A 20,083-nucleotide genomic window follows, 5' to 3' on the forward strand; every position below is an offset into this window, starting at 1 on the left:
TCCCCTCCAGCCTCCTCTCCTCCCCAGCTCTCTGCAGCCACTCTGGCTCCTTTCTCACCTCCTCTCAGCCAGATTCCCTTGCGCCTCCGAGTGTCTGGCCCTCGGAGCTTCCCTTGGCACACTGCTACCGGCTGTGTGCAGGGCTGGCTCCTCGTGTCCTTCTGCTCGTGGCACCAATGTCCGCTCAGAGGACTTTCGACCCACCTCAGGGCTGCAGGCCCTCCCTCCAGCACCCTGCTTCCTTGCCCTCTAGCACCTGCGCGTCTTTTCCACATGGGTTTGCTTCCCTCACTTGGTCCCTTCCCCCTGCAGGCGGTGAGGTCCTGGAGGACACGGGCCGCGTGAGGGCTTTCAGAACCGCCCCCAGGCTCACACCGCGCCTTCCCAGAGTGAGCGCAGGGCCCACAGCAGCTGAAAGAAGGGGGTGACCTCAGAGCCCCCTTCCGCCTCCGAGCACCTCCCATCGTGGCCATGGGCGCCAATCCTGAAAGGTACCTGTTGCTTTGGCCAGGGGAACCCCCAGAAGGACCGCTGAGTGTGCCTTCCCTCTTCCAGTTACTCCTCTGAGCATGAGCACGAGTGGCCACCAAGCCCCTGGTGGTCAGGCCCAGCATTGCAGCAACAGGCGGGAAAGCAGGCCACGAAACACACACCTTGGTTCGGGGCCTGGAGGCAGCGGTTCCAGCAGGGCCCAGGGCGCAAAGGAGAAGGCCGTGCAGGCTCCGGGGGTGATGTGAGGGACCTGCGAAGCCTCTCTTGCTCCCTCTCTCCCTGCACTGGCCCCGGCGTGTGCACTTTCCCCACGAGGCCTCCTCACTGCAGCCAGGGCACTGACTCCACTCCACGTCCAAATGAGGACCCCGAGGCTCCAACAAGGATGGCCTCGGTCCTGCTCTCCAGAGGAGGGGTCCTGTGCTCTGCCACGTTCTGCAGTAGCCAGGTGCCCAGCCCACCTACAGCTCAGGCTGCCCTCTGCCCAGAAAGGCCTCGAGGGACTAGAAGGCCCAGTCCAAGGCCTCGGAGCACGGTGGGTCATGGATGGACAACTGAGAGCGATAGACTCTTCTACAAGCTTGTGGGGTCCTTGGAGTCACTCCTCTAGGCTCCTCAATTGACGGAGGAGTAACCTCAGGCCTTCCATCCACTGGCCCCTTCCACACTGGGGGCGGGGACATCCTCCATCCAGGTGCCCAGAGTGGTGGACACAGGACCCCAGACCTTGTCAGGCATCTCTCCTCCTCATGCTGCAGACCTGGGCATGTTGCTAGGGGACTGGAAACCCCTGGGCCGAGGCAGAGCCACCTCCAACCTCTTTCTTCTTTCCAGCTGTCACCTCCCCAGTGTGCACTCCCCTCCTGACCCCCACCCTGGGCAGGCAGAGTGTGTGTGAGTGTGAGAGTGAGTGTGCGCCCAGGTGCGGATGCCCAAAGGAAAGGGCCCCCAATGGGAGGGCGTGGACAGAGATCCCCCAGGATCTTAGGGGCTCTCCTTCCCAAGGCCAATCTCCTGGGACGCTAGAGCTGGCCCAGGGGCCTGGAAGCCTCGCTTCTCCTCCGGACTCTGCCCACCTCGTGGGCCCAGGGCCGGTCCCTGTTTCCCCTGGCCTCAGCTTCCCAACTGTCCCGTGAGGGTTGCGCAGGAACCGCATCAGCCCTGCTCGGCATGGACACAGCCCTGGCCTCCTGCCCCCCTGGGTGTGCCGGGGCTCCCAGTCCTCTCTCCCTCGGGGCAGCCGGGCCTCCTGTCCCCGGCCAGGCACACAGAGCAGCCCTGCCGGCAGCACACGTGGGGGTCCCCGCCCCCAGCACGCCTGTGGACCACAAGAGGCTCCTGACACGGCTGCTTTCGATCAGTGCTTCTGAAAATATTGCATGATTCCACTGATAGGAGCCATCCAGAAAAGATTGACCAAAACCTGCCAGAACACAGAATAGGCATTGTCAGGGAGCGAAGGAGGAATGAGGCATGAGCGCTTTGGGAAAAGGCTTCCCTTGTGGTGAAGGGAATGTCCAGCAAGCGGACAGTGGTGATGGAGGCCGAGCATTGGGACTGTACTTAACGCTCGGGAATTGTACACTTGAAAAGGAGAAAATGCAGAGTTCTTAAAATATAAATAAATTTATTTTACAATTTACATAAAGACCAAAGAAAGACAAGAAAACGAGCAACATAAACGGCTACACAGACATACAGGGGAAGCAGGGAGAGGAAGGGAGGTCGTGGTGAGGGAGCAGGTGGAAGGGATGGGTCAGGAGCTGGGGATGAAGGGGGTTGGAGAGTGAGCTCTCCCGGGGACAATGCTGGGGCCTGAGCAGCTCCAGGGCTCCAGGAGGCTCTGGAGCAGGGGATGGCTCTCCCTGCTCCGCTGGTTCCATGAGAGCCCGCTGCATGGCTCCTGCCGGAGCCTGAGGAGGGGCTGGCTCTCCCCGCTCCCGTCCTGGGGCGCTGCTTGTCTCCTGCCCTTGTGCAGGAGCTGCTGGATGTGACTGTGCTCCCCGCACACGGGCTGGGGCCTGTGCTGGCTCTGATCCTTGTGCAACAGTCCCTGAGGACGGCAGCCTTTTCCCCACGCCTGCCGCTACGCTGTTCCTGCCCAGCTTCTCCTCCCTCGGGGAGCTGGACTCCGTGTCCCGAATGGACCTCTGCAAAGACAGTGACCAACAGTCAGCCCAGAAGCATCAGAGCCCTGCTCAGCTGCCCCTGCTCTTTCTTCTGCCCTCTGCGCCTAATGCTCCCACATCAGGCACACCCTGTGTCTGCGCAGAATTCTCCCCGGGATGAAACAGATAGACCTCAGGGGCTCGGGAGAAACCTCGGGCAGACGGTGCTGCCCGGCACTCCACGCCCCACCCGATCAGCCATGAGCTGGGGTGGGAATGGGCCCGGCCCACCAGGCTTCTAACCCCTCATCAGCCTGCTCCTCCTCGCGGTGGTCCACTCACACAAACCACCCTTCCACACACACACACACATGCACACACACACTAACACACACACACACACACACACACACACCCAGGGAGGGGAGGTAGGGCTGTGCAAGTGGGACCACAGTGGTGGCCTGGCCTGGATTGGCCCACCCCGGGCGTCCCTGTGTTACCTCTGTGTCCCTCCGCACGAACGTCCAGAGACGTCTCGAGCGCGACAGGAGCCCGCCTTTGCGTCCAGGGCGCTCCTTGCGGGCTCTGCTGAGGCTGCGGCCCCGGCAGATAGGCAGACAGCAGAGAAACATGCTGCTCCTTCTAGACGAGTGCTAGACGAGTGAGCTGTTGGGGGCTGTCTCTAGGAGCTGGGTGCCTAGAGACCAGGGTTCCAAGTTCTCTTGGGCCCAGTGAGGTCGCTGCCTGGGGTCCCTTCCCTAGGCTTCCTGCTCACACGAGACCTCCCTAAGGGCCCCCTGGGCCGCTGACTGCTCACCCTCCATCCCAACACCACGGCCATCCACAGTTGCACCAACACAGCCCATCCCACCGCCCCCGAGGAGGCCTGGCTCGAGTCAGAAGCCAGCGTTGGGGACGCAGAGCTGGTCAGACCTGGCTCCTCCTTCTTGCCAGTGATGTCCCCCTGGACAGCCATGTGCCTCTCAGGGCCTCCCCATGCCCCCATGTGTGCAGTGCGGGTCGTTTAGTACCTACTTGCTAAGGGTGTCTTCAGGTGTCTAAACCTATCAATCCCTCTAGCGCCTGTCAACCCATGGGCCGCTACCCCGTGGAGCTCCTGCCCAGACTTAGCATGGGAAGGGTTCCACAAAGGTCTGGGTGGGAGTAGGCTCCAGGGCCCTGGCAGGAGTCGGAGCAGGGGATATCTCTCCCTGCTCCACGGAAGAGACTTCAGCAGGCTCCAGGGCCACTGCAGGAGCCAGAGCAGGGGTTGACTTTCCCTGCTCTGCAGCAACAGCTTCAGCTGACTCCACAGTCCCAGCAGGAGGCATAGCAGGGCATGTCCCTCCCTGGTCTGAGTCCATGGCTTCAGGCTGCTTCAGGGCCCAAGCAGGAGCCAGAGCAGGGGATGGCTGTCCCTGATCCACAGCCAAGGCTACTGCTGACTCCACAGCCCCAGCAGGAACCAGGGGAGGGGATGGCTCTCCCTGGTCTGAGGCTGCAGCTTCAGCTGGCCGCACAAGCGCCAGCAGGACCCAGAGCAGGCATGACTCTCCCTGCTTCCTGATCATGACTTCCAATGGCACCAGGGCCCTTGCATGAGCCAGAGCAGTGGATGGCTCTCCATGCTTCATGGCCGCGTATTCACTCGGCTCCACATCCCCAGCAGGAGGCGTAGCATGGGATGGCTCTCCTTGATCCAAGACCACCACTTCTGGCCGCTCCAGGGCCCTGGCAGGAGCTGCAGCAGGGGATGGCTCTCCCTGGTCCACGGCCACATCTTCAGCCGGCTCCACAGCCCCAGCAGGAGCCAGAGGAGGGGATTGCTCTCCCTCGTCCGCTGCCGTGGCTTCCACCAGCTCCTTTGCCCTGGCAGTCACCTGAGCAGGTGGTGGATCTGCCTGGTCTGTGGCCACATCTTCAGCCGGCTCCAGGGCCCTAGCAGGAGACTCAACAGGGGGTTGCTCTTCCTGGTCCGAGGCCGCCACTTCAGCCAGCTCTAGGGACCAGGCAGGAGCCACAGCAGGAGAAGGCTCTCCCCACTTCCTGGCTGTGTCTTCAGCTGGCTCCACAGCCCCAGCAGGAGCCGTTGCAGGGGATGGCTCTCCGTGCTCCCTGGCTGCAACTTCAGCCGGCTCCTGGGTCCTGGCATGAGCCGGAACCGGGGATGGATCTCCATGCTTGACGACTGCATCTTCAGCTGTTTCCAAAGCTCCAGCAAGACCCAGACAGGGGATGGCTGTCCCTGCTCTGCAGCCAAGGTTTCAGCTGACTCCACAGCCCCAGCAGGTGGGGGAGTGGGGGATGTCTCTCCCTGGTCTGTGGCCATGGCTTCAGCTGGGTGCACAGCCCCAGCAGAAGCCGTAGCAGGGGGTGGCTCTCCCTGCTCCCTTGCCACACCTTCAGCCTTCTCCCGGGTACTGGCAGGAGCTGGGGCAGAGGGTGGCTTTCCCTGGTTTCATGGCCATGTCTTCAGCCGGCTCCAGAGCCCCAGCAGGTGCTGTAGCAGGGGATGGCTCTCCCAGCTCCACGCCTATGTCTTCATCCGGCTCCACAGCCCCAGCAGGAGCCAGAGCAGAGGATGGCTCTCTCTGCTCCTTGGCTATGGCTTCTGCTGGCTCCAGGGCCCGGGCAGGAGCCAGAGGAGGGGATGGCTCTCCCTGCTCCGTTAGTTGGGACTCAGCCAGCTGCAGGTCTCCTGCCAGAGTCTGTGCAGGGGATGACTCTCCTTGCTCGGATGGTGGTGCCTCAGTCGGTGGCAGGTCTCCTGCAGGAACCTGTGTAGGGGAGGGGTCCCCTGGCTGTGATGGTTGGGCCTCAGCTGGCAGAAGGTCTCCTGCAGGAGGCTGTGCAGGGTATGGCTCTCCCAGCATGGATGGTGAGGCCTCATTTCCCCGCAGATCTGCTGCAAGAGCCTGTGCAAGGATGGCTCTCCTTGCATGGAGGGTGGGGTCACGTTCGGCTGCAGATCTCCTGCAGGAGCTTGTGCAAGGATGGCTCTCCCTACATGGAGGATGGGTCCTCAGCTGCTTGCATGTCTCCTGCAGGAGCCAGTGCAGGGGATGGCTCTCCCTGCTCAGTTAGTTGCGACTCAGCCAGCTGCAGGTCTCCTGCCAGAGTCTGCAGAAGACTCTCCTTGCTTGGATGGTGGTGGCTAGCCTGTGGCAGGTTTCCTGCTGGAGCCTGTTCAAGGATAGCTCTCCCTGCACAGAAGGTGGGATTTCAGGCCCCTGCAAGTCTCCTACAGGAGGCTCTGCAAGGATGGCTCTCCTTGCATGGATAGTAGGGCCTCGTTCGGCTGCAGATTTCCTGCAGGAGCCTGTGCAGGGGATGGCTATCCCTGCTCAGATGGTGTGGCCTCAGCCAGCTGCCGGTGTCCTGCAGTAGCCTTTCCAAGGATGGCTCTCCCTGCATGGATGGTGGGGCCTCAGCTGGCGGCAGGTTTCCTGCAGCATCCTGTGCAAGGACGGCTCTTCCTGCATGGATGGTGGGGCCTCACTTGGCCACAGTTCTCCTGCAGGAGCCTGTGCAGGGGATAATGTTTGGGGGGGAATGACACTCTTGTGGCAGAAAAAGCTTAAAAAAACTAGCTGCGCCAGACTGTATCCCAGCACTGTGTGTGTTCCAGGCTGCCTTTGTCTTGCTCACCATTTTATTTCCATCCCTGGGGCAGTGCCTGGCACATGGTAGGTACCCATAGTCAATACTTAAATCCATAAGTGAATGCAAACAGAAAGTGCTGTGAGAGTAGCAAAAGAGGAATTGGTAAGTCTCCCAGGGTGGAACACACGAGAGAGAAGGCATCGTGGGGGAGGTGGCAGGGGAATTTACCAGGTAGACTGGGGATGGGTGGCAGGAAAGGTTCCATGGCGAAGGGGAGGGGCAGGGGCAGGCTTTAACTGCTGAGAGCATGTGGGGCTGCTGGAGTCTGATCTGCTTCCAGGGCAGTGGTGTGGGAGAGGCTGGAGGACAGGTGGAGAGTGAGTGATGCAGGATTTTGTGGAGTTGGGGGAGGAGGTGGTGAAGGCCGCTTGGGGAGCTGCGGGCGGCAGACACAGGTGGGGAGACGTGTAAGGAGAATTGACTGGATTTGGGGCTTGATTCGATGGATGGAGTGAGCTAGAGGGAGTCGAGCATGACTCCACAGGCCAAAGAGCTGCTGCTGATGTTCTCAGCCCAGATCGGGGAGTCCCAGAGGAGGAATGGGCTTGGGCTGGGTGGGAGCGGGAAGCGAGGAGGAGGTAGAGAGTGTATCTGCTTTTAGGGTTGCGGTAGAGTGTAGTGCTTCTGGCACAGGCTTCAAAGTCACATGGATGCGAGTTCACGTCCCTGCTTCCCCAAATAGTAACTGGATGACTTTGGACAACTTACCAACCTTCTCTGAGATTCAGTTTCTTGTTAGATGGTCTTGGATATTGTCTTAGCACAGTGGCAGGCATGGTAAGCAGTCATTAAAGGTGCTTTTCATTAGGCTGTAGAAAAATAGATCTGGAACTCAGTAGACTTTTGGGGACCGGACATAACAGTGTATAGTCGAGAGTGAAAGTCTTGGGAACAGATGCTGCCTCCCAGGGGAGTAAATAGTGAGGAGAGAAGAGGGCAGAAGACAGACCTTGGAGAAGGCTTCCAGCACTGAAGGGTAAGGAGTAGAGGCTGAGCTAGTGACACAGATTGGAAGTTATTAGAGAGGAGGAAGAGATGGATGGGGAAGAGAAAGTCTCCTGGAGGAGGGAGTGTTTCCTCAGGGATGCAGTGGGATGGAGGAGCTCTCGAGTTTGCTCCTTAGGATGTCGGGCACCCTCCTTTAGCAAGAGCACTTTCTGTGCAGTGGCACAGAAGCCAGGCTGCAGTCGATTGAGAAAGAATCCGATGTGGAGGCCGTGTGGGGCAGCCTGCCTGGATCCGGCCCCATCAGGGAGCATGAGGGAATGCTACTGTGCTTTGGGTCCATCGACTAGGACACTGGGCTTCCAGAGACTTCTTCTCATGAACCTCCGCTCTGTCTGATAGGTTGCGTGTGGTCAGGACCATAGGCTGTTGCTGAGGGATAGAGGAGAAGTCTGTTCTAGTGGATGGGGCACAGATGGACAAACAGATAGTGCCCTCACACCCCCTTGGGAGGGGCCGTATGCAGCTGTGAGCTGTAGGGCTCTCAGGGGCTGGAACCACCTGCCTTCCTTTCACTCTTCCCTCTCCCATCACTTCCTGGGGAACAGTTCTCTTTGTGCGGTCCATTTCCCCTCAGCCCCAGCTCCCATGGACAGGAACTGCCAGAGGGTTGGACGGGGGATTAGAGCCTCCCCTCCACAAAGGAGTTCTGAGCCTTTCTCTTCAGAGACACAGGAGACTGCCTGACGCTTTCAAAGAAGACACAGGGGCCACCTAAAGGGAGCTCAACTGTAGCTGATTTGAGAAGAATGTGATCAATGAAGGGAAGAATGAGCGACAAGCTTTCTCAGCCTTGTATGCTGAATCTTTTTGTCTCTGATATTTGTCTGAGGGAGGGCCATTAAATTTAAGATGAAATCTCATGTAAGTCCTCAACAATCCCACCACCACATGAAGCCGTCTTTGCCTCATTGTCTCCTGTTTTCCCCCAGTCCTTCTCCCTATGTGTCCATCATTTACACTGCAGTCTTAACCTAGATGTGGCTTTCTATGCTTGTTTTATCATTTCAAATTACAGAAACCATTTTTCCATGTTGGTAGAATGTTTTTTCTTTGCTGAGGAGATTTGCCCTGAACCAACATCTGTGCCAGTCTTCCTCTGTTTTGTATGTGGGTCACCACCACAGCACGGCCATTGGCAAGTGGTGTAGGTCTGCAGCGGGGAACCAAATGCAGACCCCTGATGTGGAGCACGCCCAACTTAACCACAAGGCCATGGGACCACCCCCATGTTGGTACACTTTTCACAGTTACAGTTTTTAATGTTTGCATGATATAGCATCTTCTAATCATTTTATCCATGACTTACTTTTAGGTATAGAATACATTATTATTAACTATAGTCATCTTTTTGTATATTAGATCTCAATAGCTTATTTATCTCCTAACTGAGAGTTTGCACCTTTTCACCAACATCTCCTCGTTCCCCTCTCACACCCCCGCTCCCTGGGAGCCACCATTCTACTGTCTGTTTCTATGAATTTGAGTTTTTCAGATTCCACATATAAGTAAGACGATGCAGTAATTCCCTTTCTGTGTCTGGCTTATTTAACTCAGCATAATGTCCTCCAGGTACATCCACGTTGTCAGGAAAGGCAGGATTTCTTTCTTTTTGAAAGCTGAATAATATACAGTTGTGTAGATGCACCGCATTTTTTTGTCCCTTCATCCATGAATAGCCCCGTGGTTTGCTCCCTGTGGTGGCTGTTGTGACAAATGCTGTGGTGCACACATGAGTGCGGAAGTTACTTCAAGACATAGATTCTGTTATCTTCCGATGTGCCCCCAGCTGTGGGATTGCTGCATCATATGACAGTTCCACTTTTAATGTTTGGAGAAAACTCCAAATTGTTTTTACGTAATGGCTGGACTAACAAAAACCAATTCCAGATGGATTTTAAATACAAATGGAAGTTATAAAAATACCTTCTGCGACACGTACCTTAGGAGAATATTTTCAAGAACTTGGGGCAGGCAAGCATTTCATAGAACAAAAGGCATACTAATCGTAAAGAACAAAAGGATAAATTGGAAAGTATTAAAAAGAAGAACTTGTTTTTGTCTAAAGAAACTTCTAAGAGAGTAAAGAAGGCAGGCACGAAGGGCATAAATACTTACCATTTATTTATCTGACAAAAGACGATTCTAGGATGTGTAACTAACTCCTATAAATTGATAAAGACACACACAGACAATCCACCATGAAAAGAAATGGGCAGGAGATTTGACTAGGCATGTCACAAAAAAGATACCCAAATGGGAATCATTAGATGAATGGGTGCTCCACATTATTACTCGTGAGGAAAATGCAAATTAAAATGACGACGAGATACCCCTACATGTACACCACAATGGTCAAAATCAAAAACTCTGACAACAGCCAGTGTTAATGAGGCTGTGAAGCAACTAGAACTCTCATACACAGCTGTGAGGGTAAACTATTTCATCCACTTTGAAGCTCTCTGGTAGTATCTCCTAGAGGTGGACGTGCACATAGTCTATGACCCAACAATGATGTCCCCAACATAGACGTGTTCCTATGTTGGCCAGCAGACTTATACAAGATGTTCAGAGCAGCATCTTTTGGCATATCCTCAAACTGGAAACAACTCACTGGACATCAGTGGTGGAGTGGACAAATAAAATGGGTTATGTTTCATAGTGCAATACCATACAGAAATAATGTTCAGCCACAGCCACATTCAAGAATATTGATGAATCTTACAAGCGTAATGAAAGAAGCTCGACATAGAAGGAGACACACAGAATGATTCCATGTCAATAGAGTTCAAAGACAAGAAAGACAAATGGAAAGTTAGAATATTGATTTCCCTTGGGGGAGAGGCAGGGACCTGGGAGGGGGCATCAGGTGGCCGTTCAAGGGCAGCTCATGTTCTATTTCTTGTGGGTACCGGTTGCCGGATGTGTTCCCTTTGGGTAATTCATGGAGCTATGCAAGTATGATTTCCATAGTTTCTGGTATGTATGCTATGCTCCCAATTGCCAATCCAATCTTGTGATTGTACCCTTTTTGACTGATTAGTCCCAAGGCAAGGCATAGTGGTTGGTGCAAAGCTCTGGAATTAAGGACCTGGATGCATAGCCCAGATATAACCTCTTCCAGCCTCGGAGACCCTGGCCAAGGGACTACCTCTCTAAGCGTCACTTTCTTCATCTGTAGGCTGGCTTGAAGATGGAAGCTGTCTCTTACTTAGTGGGAGGATCCATTCCTTACTGGCACAGGGCAAGAACTCCATAAACAAGGGCTCTTGCGGTTGTTCTTGCTGTTCTTCCATGTTTGGGCGAGGGAGCTGGTGGATGGTGGCCAGTGGCGGAGGGAGGAGCAGGATGGGGATCCAGTGAAGACACGTTCTCCAGGTGAGGGTGAGGGGACAGAGCAGAGCTGATGCTGAGGTGCAGAGGGGAGGGTCCCAGGCCTGAGTCCCCTCCTTCCTTCCCCATCTCAGCTCCTGCCATCTGTAAACACAGGAGGTGAACTAACCAGGTGATCTCTAGATGGTTCACCCTTCCAGCTAGGACACTGGAGAGTTGGGAGGGTGACGGTTAGGCCATGAAAAGCCAAAAACAAATTTCCCAGTTGGATCCCCCCTCAAACACAAAGGACCATCTCTGGGAGCGAGTTGAGTTGGAGATCAGTGGTGGGATTATGGGTCCTTTCTATACTGTTCCTTGTACATTTTTCTATTTGGGATGGGAGCCACCCAAGCTGAGGAGCTGCCTGGGTGGCTGAGGCTCCTGGGGTGTTTCCCTTATCTCAAGACTCCACATGAAAGGGGGTCCCTTGGCCCTGGAGAGCAGAGAGTCACGTTCTGTGGATGGGACGGCGTGGAAGTCCCTGGGCTCCGGAGTGCTCTGTCGGCCCTGACACAGACCCTCCATGAGGAATGTCCCTGCATTTGATGGCTTGTGGGGGGAGTACATTAAGAGGAGGGGGCTCATGCTGTCAGTGCCTGTCCTCCAGGGACCCGTGACCTTCTGCCCTCCTCCTTGTTGCCCTGAATCAGCCCCTAGCCTCCCCTGGGTGGAGCCCCATCTTCCCAGCCTGACCCATTAGAATCCGAACTCCCCCAGAAGCTCAAGAGGAGAGAGTCCGTGAGTGCGGCTTTTGTCCACTCCAGGGTATCTACCCCTCTCAGCCTTTGGGCCTGGCCTCTCCCTGGGGGAGTCTGGGTCTCAGAAGCTGCACCTGGGCTCCTCCCAGCTAGCAATATGTGCTTCCACTCACATCTTGCGCCACCGAGCTGTGTCCGCCTGCAGTGTGCACAATCCATGCACTGAGCCTTGTTTGGGGTGAAGGTTTGTGCTGCACAGGGAAGCAGGGGTGGATGGTGAGGAGGGGACAGACGAGTGAAATGCTGCCTAGAGCAGGCAGGAGTCAGGGGAGCCAGGGCACGATATGGTCGGCACTGGGGGCCTTGACATCTGCAGTCATGATGTGAAGGTGGGAGCAGCCCGCGCTCTGCACCAGCCTCGGCCCCTCTGACTGCTGGGGTCAGGTGCAGGAGAGGCACAGAGTTGGGCTCCCAGGACGGATTTCACCTGGCCGGGACCATGGAAGGAATGGACAGAGCTGTGGGTCGGGAGCGTGGGGCTGTCCCAGAGCTCAGTGTGTGCTGGGAAAGGAAGGATGTGATGTAGGGAAAGGAAAGTGGGCATGGAGCAAGGGTGGCAGACGGAGACCCACTGGGCTGAGGAGGTGTTGGGGGAAGGAACCGACAGTGAGAGGGCAGGAACGACACCAGTGGGTGCTGGCTAGAGGTGGCTGGCCTGAAAAAGGGTGTCAGTCATGGTGGAGATGTTTAAATGTGTTCTGTGAGGCCAGGGCAGTGGGTGGTGGGGTTCGAGTGGAGGAGGGAGGAGGCAGGGCCACAAGGGTCTGGGATGTCAGAAGGATCCTCTGGGTGGATGCAGAGTGACCAAGAGGGGTCGACTCACAGTGGTGGTGTAGAGAGAGACAGGGCTGGCTTGCACACCCACCTCGATGCACACACACATGAACACACACACACTGTGATCAGAACACAGGGTGCTGTTGGCCCAAAGGCTGAGCACAGCTGCCTCTAGTGCTGGCTGATGTTGACGGCCCACTCCTTGTAGCCACGCCACTGTCCCTAAGGCCCCTCCTGCCCACGGAGACCCCACTGAAGAGCTTCATCTGCACGTCCTGATTATTCATCTTTTCATTGAAGTCGCTGATGCACTGGTCCCTCTCCAGGATGAAGCAGACATGGATGATGGCTCTCCACCCTGGAAGGGACACAGGTTAGAGCCATGTTGGACTTGTCAGGGTCCACGGGGATGGGGAGGGACCTACTGCCTGCAGGAGGGAGAGCAGATGTAGGGGGAGCCCCCATGCAGGGAGCTGCATGGTCAGGAGGGCAGCAGTCTCAGACCATCAGCAAAACAGAATGGATGTGGCTGGTGGCTGGCCGGGGTGCCCTCAACCCTGGTTCTCTGCTGGCCTCAGATCGCCACCCTCAACTTGGCTCCTGAGGCTTGTTTTCCCGAGTTCTCCCATTGCTGCAGGGAGCTTAGGAGCAGCTGACCCAAGCCCCAGACTTGCAGACCGGGTCTCTGGATGGCGTAAGAGGAGATGACGGACACCGTACCAGCAGGGTGTGGTGTCGCCTGAGGGCAGGGCCCGGTGAGGTGGGGGAAGCACAGGAGCCCTGTCCCTGGGCAGGGGCCAGCTTCAGTGAAAAAGACTCCTAGCTGGAAGGGTGGCCAGGGAAGACTGTGCTCGGGCTCTGGGAAACTGGAGAAAGTTGGTTCTTGGACACAGTGTGGACAGAACATGAGCTGCATGTTGGGACCCGCCGGGATGACGGACGACTCTGAGCAGTGGAGGAAAACTGCCTCCCCAGGTGGAGATCTGAGGTTTCAGTGGGCCACGGGAGATGAGTCTGTCCCCTGAAAGGTCAGCCAGATTTGTTACTGAACCTGATGTGAGTTCGCTCACCTGTTGCGCAGCAAGCCAATCTCTGACACTGGGTGTGGTGGAAGAAAGTAGGAACTTTATTTTTGCACAGCGCTGAGCAAGGAGAGAGGGAAGCTAACGCTGAAATCCCAAACTCCCCACAAAGGTAAAAGGAAGGGTTTTTATTTGGGGTTTTAGGTAGGGGGGTGGGAGCATATGGCCTTGCTGGTCGGAGCTTTCCCACCAGCCTGTCTTTTGCCTTGAGACTACTTGCAGAGAAGAGGAAGCCTGTGACCTTGCTGGTCAGCAGCTTTCCCACCAGACTGTATCTCTTTGCGGGGAGGAGATAATCCAGGTGCTTGTCCTTGATGGTATCTGTCTCCATGGAGGATAGTGGATTATGGAGCCAGGAAGCCAGAGAGTAAGCAAGGAATGAGTGTGATTTTAAACCCATATATTCTGGGTTTAATGTGAGGAAACTGATATCAGGGTCCGTATCATAGCCACTATAGAAAGCAGTATGGAGTATCCTTAGGTCATTAACAATAGATCTACCATAGGATCCAGCGATTCCACTGTTGGGTCTTTATCCAATGAGCTTGAAAACACAAATGCATACAGATACATGCATCTCTATGTTCATGGCAGCATTATTCACAATAGCCAAGACTTGGAAGCAACCTAGGTGCCCATCAAGGGACAAATGGATAAAGAAGATGTGGTGTATATATATACACAATGGAATACTACTCAGCCCTAAGAAATGATGAAACCTGGCCATTTGCGACAATATAGATCGACCTTGAGGGTATTATACTAAGTGAAAAATGTCAGAGGGAGAAAGTCAAATACCGTATGATTTCACCCATAAGTGGAAGACAAAAACAACAGCAAACAATCACATATCAACAGTGATTGGAGTAGTGGTTACCAGAGGGGAAGGAGGGAGGGAACAGGGTGAAAGGCGTGGCTGGGCACACGTGTGTCTTGTTGGATTGTAATTAGTCTTTGGGTGGTGAACATGATCTAATCTACACAGAATTTGAAATATATTATGATGTACATCATAATATACACAAAAATTTAGAATTACAGTCTGGATCCAAACTTCCGTATTTTTAAAAAAATGTGTTTAAATTCTTAGAATAGTTTCTTACTTTACATTGATCATCACTTTAATCTGTGTTACTTTTTTGTGTGTGTGTGTAAGGAAGATTGGCCCTGAGCTAACATCTGTTGCCAATCTTCCTCCTTTTTTTTTCTTGCCAAAGCCCCAGTACATAGTTGTGTATTCTAGCGCTTCTCTGTGGGATGCCTCCACAGCATGGCTTGATGAGCAGTGTGTAGGTTCACATGCAGGATCCGAACTGGCAAACCTTGGGCTGCCAAACAGGAGCACGTGAACTTAATCACTAGGCCACGGGGCTGGCCCACAGCTTCCATATTTTATGTGAATCTTAAATAATGCTATCCAGCAAACTGAGTAAGAGGGAAAATTTTCCAACTTGTTTTATGAGGACTGTAAAATCTTGATACCAAAACCTTACAAGGACCCTACAAAAAGGGGAATAATAAACAAACAGAAAATTAGACTTTATGAATTATACCATTAACTATAACAGCAAAAGCTTCAAATATGAAAGATTGAATTTGATGAAATATGTAGAAGACCCCTAGATTACACACAACAAAATATTTTTAAGAAAAATTTAAAAGACCTAAATAAAAGGAGGGCTGCAACATGCTCATGGATTGGAAGACTGTGTACTTAGAGATGTCAATTTTCTCCAAATTTTTCTATAGAGTCAATGTAATGGCAATCAAACTAAAAGCAGTTATGGGTGGTGGGTGGAGGGACTTACATAATGAGCCAAAAATAGTCATGATACTCTTGGAGAAGAAAAATAAAAGCGATGGACTTACACTGCTAAATATCTAGACTAAAGCTATAATAATTGAAACAGTGTGCTATTGGCACAACGTTATATACACAGACAAATGGAACATAGAAGTGTGGAAGCACACCTACAGATAAGACAGATCATGTTACAATGTAGCAGGGGAAGGATGTTCTTTTCAATAAATAATGCTGGGTAAGTTGGATGTGAATATGGAAAGAATACATTTTGATCCTGACCTCACACCATACACAAACATCAATTTCAGGTGGATATAAAATCTAAATGTGAAAGATATAACAGTAAAGACTCTTTTAGAAGAAAAAATAGAAAAATATTTATGAGCTTGGAGTAGGACAGATTTTTTAAACAGGACGTTAAAACACTATACAGGCTACAAATAGAAACATTGCACTACATTAAAATTAAGAACTTCCAGTTATCAAAAATTACCATATAAAGCCTAAAAATGAGAGTTACAGAGGAGAGAAAGGGTATCAATACTTACGTTGAAGAAAGAACTCATGAGCAAAACATATTAAGAACCCTTACAATCTCACTAAGAAAAAAGCTGACAACTCAATAGAAAATAGGCAAAGCATTTGAACAGGCACTCACAACAGAGAACATCCAAATGGCTGATCAACATATGAAAGGCTCTTAACATGATTAGTCACCAGAGAAATGCAAAGTAAACCTACATTTGAAATAGAGTCACTCACCTCCTATGATGGCTAAAATAAAAAATACAGACACACCAACCGAATTTTGGCAAGGAGATTGAACAAGTGGAACAACTGGATTTCTCATACACTGCAGGTTGGAGAGTAAATTACTACAACCACCACTTTGTGAAACACTTTGTCAGTATCTGCTATAGCTGAGAATGAGCATACAGTCAACAGGAATGCTAGTATTTGGCCACCAAGGTCTTGTTCTAGAATTTTCATACGAGTACTATTTATAACAGACCAAAGTGGAAACTATCCAAATATCCATCAATATTAGAGTGGGTAATTAAACTGTGGGATAGGCACACAATGCAAATCTATTCAGTAACGAGAACAAATGTCTAAACACAACAGCAGGAATGAATCTCATGAAGCAAAATATTGAGCCAAAGAAGTTAGACACAAAAGAGTATGTCCTGTACGATTCTAAATTTATCAAGTTCAAAACCAGGCTCAATTTAGCTTTGGTATTCAAAGTCAAATAGTAGTTACCCCTGTGGGACACTGATGGAAAGCGGAATAATAAGAACCTCTGGGGGGCAAGTGACATTGTTTGTCTTGATCTTTGTGCTGGTTACCCTATGGATTCACTTTCTGAAAATTCATCATGCTGTACCCTTATGATTTGTTCAGTTCTCTGAATATATGGTATACTTAATAAAATGTTTTTAAACCCATATTACTCCTACAAGTATTAGGATTTAGTAGAGGGGTCAGATGAAATAATTAAAACTATAACACACTTCCTCTGTCTTTGACAAAATGAATAGTTAAATAGATCACACTTTCTAACCTAGAGAATCTAATTCAGTTGCTCAGCAAGCAAGCGGTCAGATTTGGGATCTAATGTATTAGGCCACATAAGCATTTCATTTAATATTTCAAAGTAGGGAACAAATCTAATCATTTCTAACATAATGGTCACTTTCTTAAAGGGCTCTGGGTAAGAGCAGAAACAAAGACAAAAATCAGAAAATAGTAGCAAAGACGTGAGATGGCAGAGTGAGAGAAAGAGGATACGTAAATGAGTAGGTTGAGTGAGGCTGAAATTTCCCTAGACTTCACTTATCCTGGAACAATGTCAGCAGTTCCAGCTACACATGGCACGTTGAATATACATAAAACAAATACAGTGATAAAAATGTTTCTGAACTACATTTTGAAAACTTGTGGAGAAAAAAGCGCGGGAAGCCCAAGAGAGGGTCAGAGAATGAGAGAGATATTAGACAAATACTAAGAAAAGAATAGAAAGGCAGACAGATGCAGAAGACATCAAAGAGCAAGAAGAGGTCCAACTTCAGACCTATACGGACTTACTTCATCTTTTCCTCTCCAGATGCAATTCTACCTGCAGAAGTAGTGACTTTAACTCATATGGCAACTGATATAAATGTTGACAACGTGAAGGGGTAATGGGACTTGGATGTGAATTTCCATCTTACTCATGAGCAAAACAAAATGTGGCAGCATCATGACATTAACAGTCAATCAGACATAGGACAAGTGCAGTTTGATTAAATGTAGGAAAAAAGAGAAAGCCCAACTCTATTGTTCCTGAAACCATTAGTGAAACAGAATCTAATGGAGAGGAAAGACCTCACAGATTATTTATTCCCTGCCCTTTCCTGGCATACAAACATAGGAAACTTGGCTCATTCCTAGTAAAATATAGAGAAAGTCTAGGTATTTCTCAAATTAAACTGACCCTTATATAAGAATTCTGTTTCTGCAGGTGGGACACAGACGCTTAGAGCTTCTCTATAAGGATATTATCAATGATCCTCAGTTTGGACACATTAGCAGATATATGACTCTGTAGGAGAAAATTTTTCTGTAGCCTGTAAGCACTGCCCTCTTGTGAAAAGATTGCATTCCTGAGGAAAACCACTTGTCCTATATTCCTAGTAACACCTATGGCAGGAAGGAGTGGACCCAGAACAAAAGAGGTTGATTCGTATCCCCCATCTCGCTTATGCTCTGGCCACACAGGAAGAGAAGAGGTGTGTGGAGAGTTCTAATGTGAGGTCCTGAAGGGAAAGGTGTGTGAAAGCAGAAGGGAAGTAAGACCAAAGGAAGAAAAATTGATTCCTCTCTCCAACTTTAAAGGGAAAAAGGCAAATGGAAAGAGACAGACTAAGTTAGAGGGGATGAGGGAATGGTGGACACAGCCAGCATAGGAGAAAATGAATTTGGAGTGCATTGGCTTAATGACCTGAAGCTTCAATAGATATGTGTCTTCATAATCACTGAAAATAAAAATAAATAGGCTTAAAAGAGGACAAGAAGAAGAAACGGCATCTTGGATGATCATCCCAGTCTAGCCTGGTGATGACACAGCCTGCACACCATCAGATGGCAACAATACGAGAGTCCCCACGGAAGACCTGCCGAGCTAAACCCTTCCCAAACTCCTGACCCACAAAATAGTGAGAAAAATAAAACAATTCTTGCAAGTTGCCAAGTTTCAGGATAATTTGTTAACTAGCTAAAGGTAACTGGAACAGCCACCCAAGACAGATGCATTTCTGCCTGGGCAAAGAGAACTGCCAGAGAAACACATGGGTTAGAGGCATTGGATTTATGGGTGTTGCATGGGCCCAGGGTCCGGTATGCAGCCCCCAATGGTGGTAGAGCCCATGTCAGAGGTGCTGCCGCTGGAGGCTGTGTCACAAGTTCTGCTGTGGCTCCTGACACCTCAGGTTGAAGATGCTACCTTACACTGCTGTGGGAGGGGCAGGTGTGAAGCCAGAAGTACCTTTTCTCCTCCTGTAGCCTCTGGTTGTTGTTGTGGGTAAGTGTGATTTTTGAAACCTCGCATCAGGGCACCACTGCCTCTGCCAGTGGTATCTGCATTTTGAATGCAGCCCTTGATGTTGAAAGACCAGGGTCAGAGTCATTGCTGCCTAGGGAAACGGAGGGGGCTCGTTCACTGGCACTGCTGTGTTGCCTGCAGTCTCAGGGCATGGGCGCCCCCCACCATCGTGGGGGGTGGGGTAGGGCTAAACCGAATGTCATTGTTCTTCCTGCAGTCTCTGGTCACTGGCCCGCGCTGGTGAGCATTTTGAAATCTCAGGTCAGAGCACCACCACCCTTGCTGTGGATATCTGTGCTGTGGATGCTGTACCCACGGCTGGAAACACCAGAGCCACTGTCAGAGAGAGAGAGAGGGAGCTGGGTCGCTGGCACTGCTGTGTGTCCTGAAGCCTCAGGTCGTGTGCACGACCCACCACTGCTGGGACAAAGAGGGGCTATGCAACAAGCACCATGCCTGCTCCTGTAGCCTCAGGCTGCTGATGCATGCAGCTGTGCTCCTCAGGTTAGGACACCAGAACCACCGCTGGCAGCATACACATTTTGTATTGCCACTGCCTTCGGAGGGGGAGGGGGCTGCTTCCCTAGTTCCATTGCTCTAGCCCACCAACCTTTTGACGTATAGATGCACGGAAGTCTCAGGCATTCTGGTGTTCTTTGCAGCGAGTCCTTTTTTGGTCAATTGATGTCCCACTAGGTGTAACATAAAGTGGACAGACAAAGAGAACAACTGACTTTACCATGATGCAGCTGTCACGTTTCTTTTTTTAAAATTAATTATTTATTTATTTTCTGATGTACATCATAATATATTTCGAATTCTGTGTAGATTACATCGTGTTCACCACCAGAAAATGAATTATAGTCCGTCACCTCACATGGGAGCCTCATCACCCCTATGCCCTCCCCCCGCCCCCTCCCCCTATGATAACCACCAATCCAATCTCCAATGCTATGTGTTTGTTTGTCATTGTTTTTATCCTTTACTTATGAGGGAGATAATATGGAATTTGAGTTTCTCGCCCTGACTTATTTAACTCAGCATAATACCCTTAAGACCCATCCGTGTTGTCACAAATGGCCAGATTTCATCTTTTCTTATGGCTGAGTAGTAGTCCATCGTGTATAAATACCACATCTTCTTTATCCATTCGTCCCCTGATGGGCACCTAGGTTGCTTCCAAGTCTTGGCTATTGTGTATAACGCTGCAACGAACATGGGGTGCCAGTATCTTTGTGCCTTTGTGTTTTCAAGTTCCTTGGATAAATACCCAGCAGTGGGATAGCTGGATCATATGGTAGATCTATCCTTAATTTTCTGAGGGAACTCCATACTGCTTTCCATAGTGGCTGCACCAGTCTGCACTCCCACCAGCAGTGAACAAGCGCTCCCTTCTCTCCACATCCTCTTCAATATTTGTTGTTTCCTGTCTTGTT

General features: G+C 51.3%; 2 protein-coding genes across 37 annotated transcripts in view; one reads left to right on the plus strand and one right to left on the minus strand.

Annotated features, from left to right (window-relative positions):
* Nucleotides 1–20,083, plus strand: part of LOC138922834 (olfactory receptor 2AE1-like) — a 142,510-nt gene that overhangs the window by 106,202 nt on the left and 16,225 nt on the right. The window contains exon 14 of one of the 36 annotated variants that reach the window (XM_070259238.1): nucleotides 313–18,291. The exons of the other annotated variants lie outside the window; for them this stretch is intronic. The gene's annotated coding sequence lies outside the window, so the exon portion shown is untranslated. Of the gene's footprint in view, nucleotides 1–312; nucleotides 18,292–20,083 lie in introns of those variants that run through there. 36 annotated transcript variants of the gene reach the window in all.
* The window catches only part of LOC138922835 (odorant-binding protein 2b-like), a 69,370-nt gene that overhangs the window by 22,086 nt on the left and 27,201 nt on the right, over nucleotides 1–20,083 (minus strand). The window lies entirely within an intron of this gene.

The sequence above is a fragment of the Equus caballus genome, unplaced genomic scaffold, assembly GCF_041296265.1.
Source record: "Equus caballus isolate H_3958 breed thoroughbred unplaced genomic scaffold, TB-T2T haplotype1-0000016, whole genome shotgun sequence".
Lineage (NCBI taxonomy): Eukaryota > Metazoa > Chordata > Mammalia > Perissodactyla > Equidae > Equus > Equus caballus.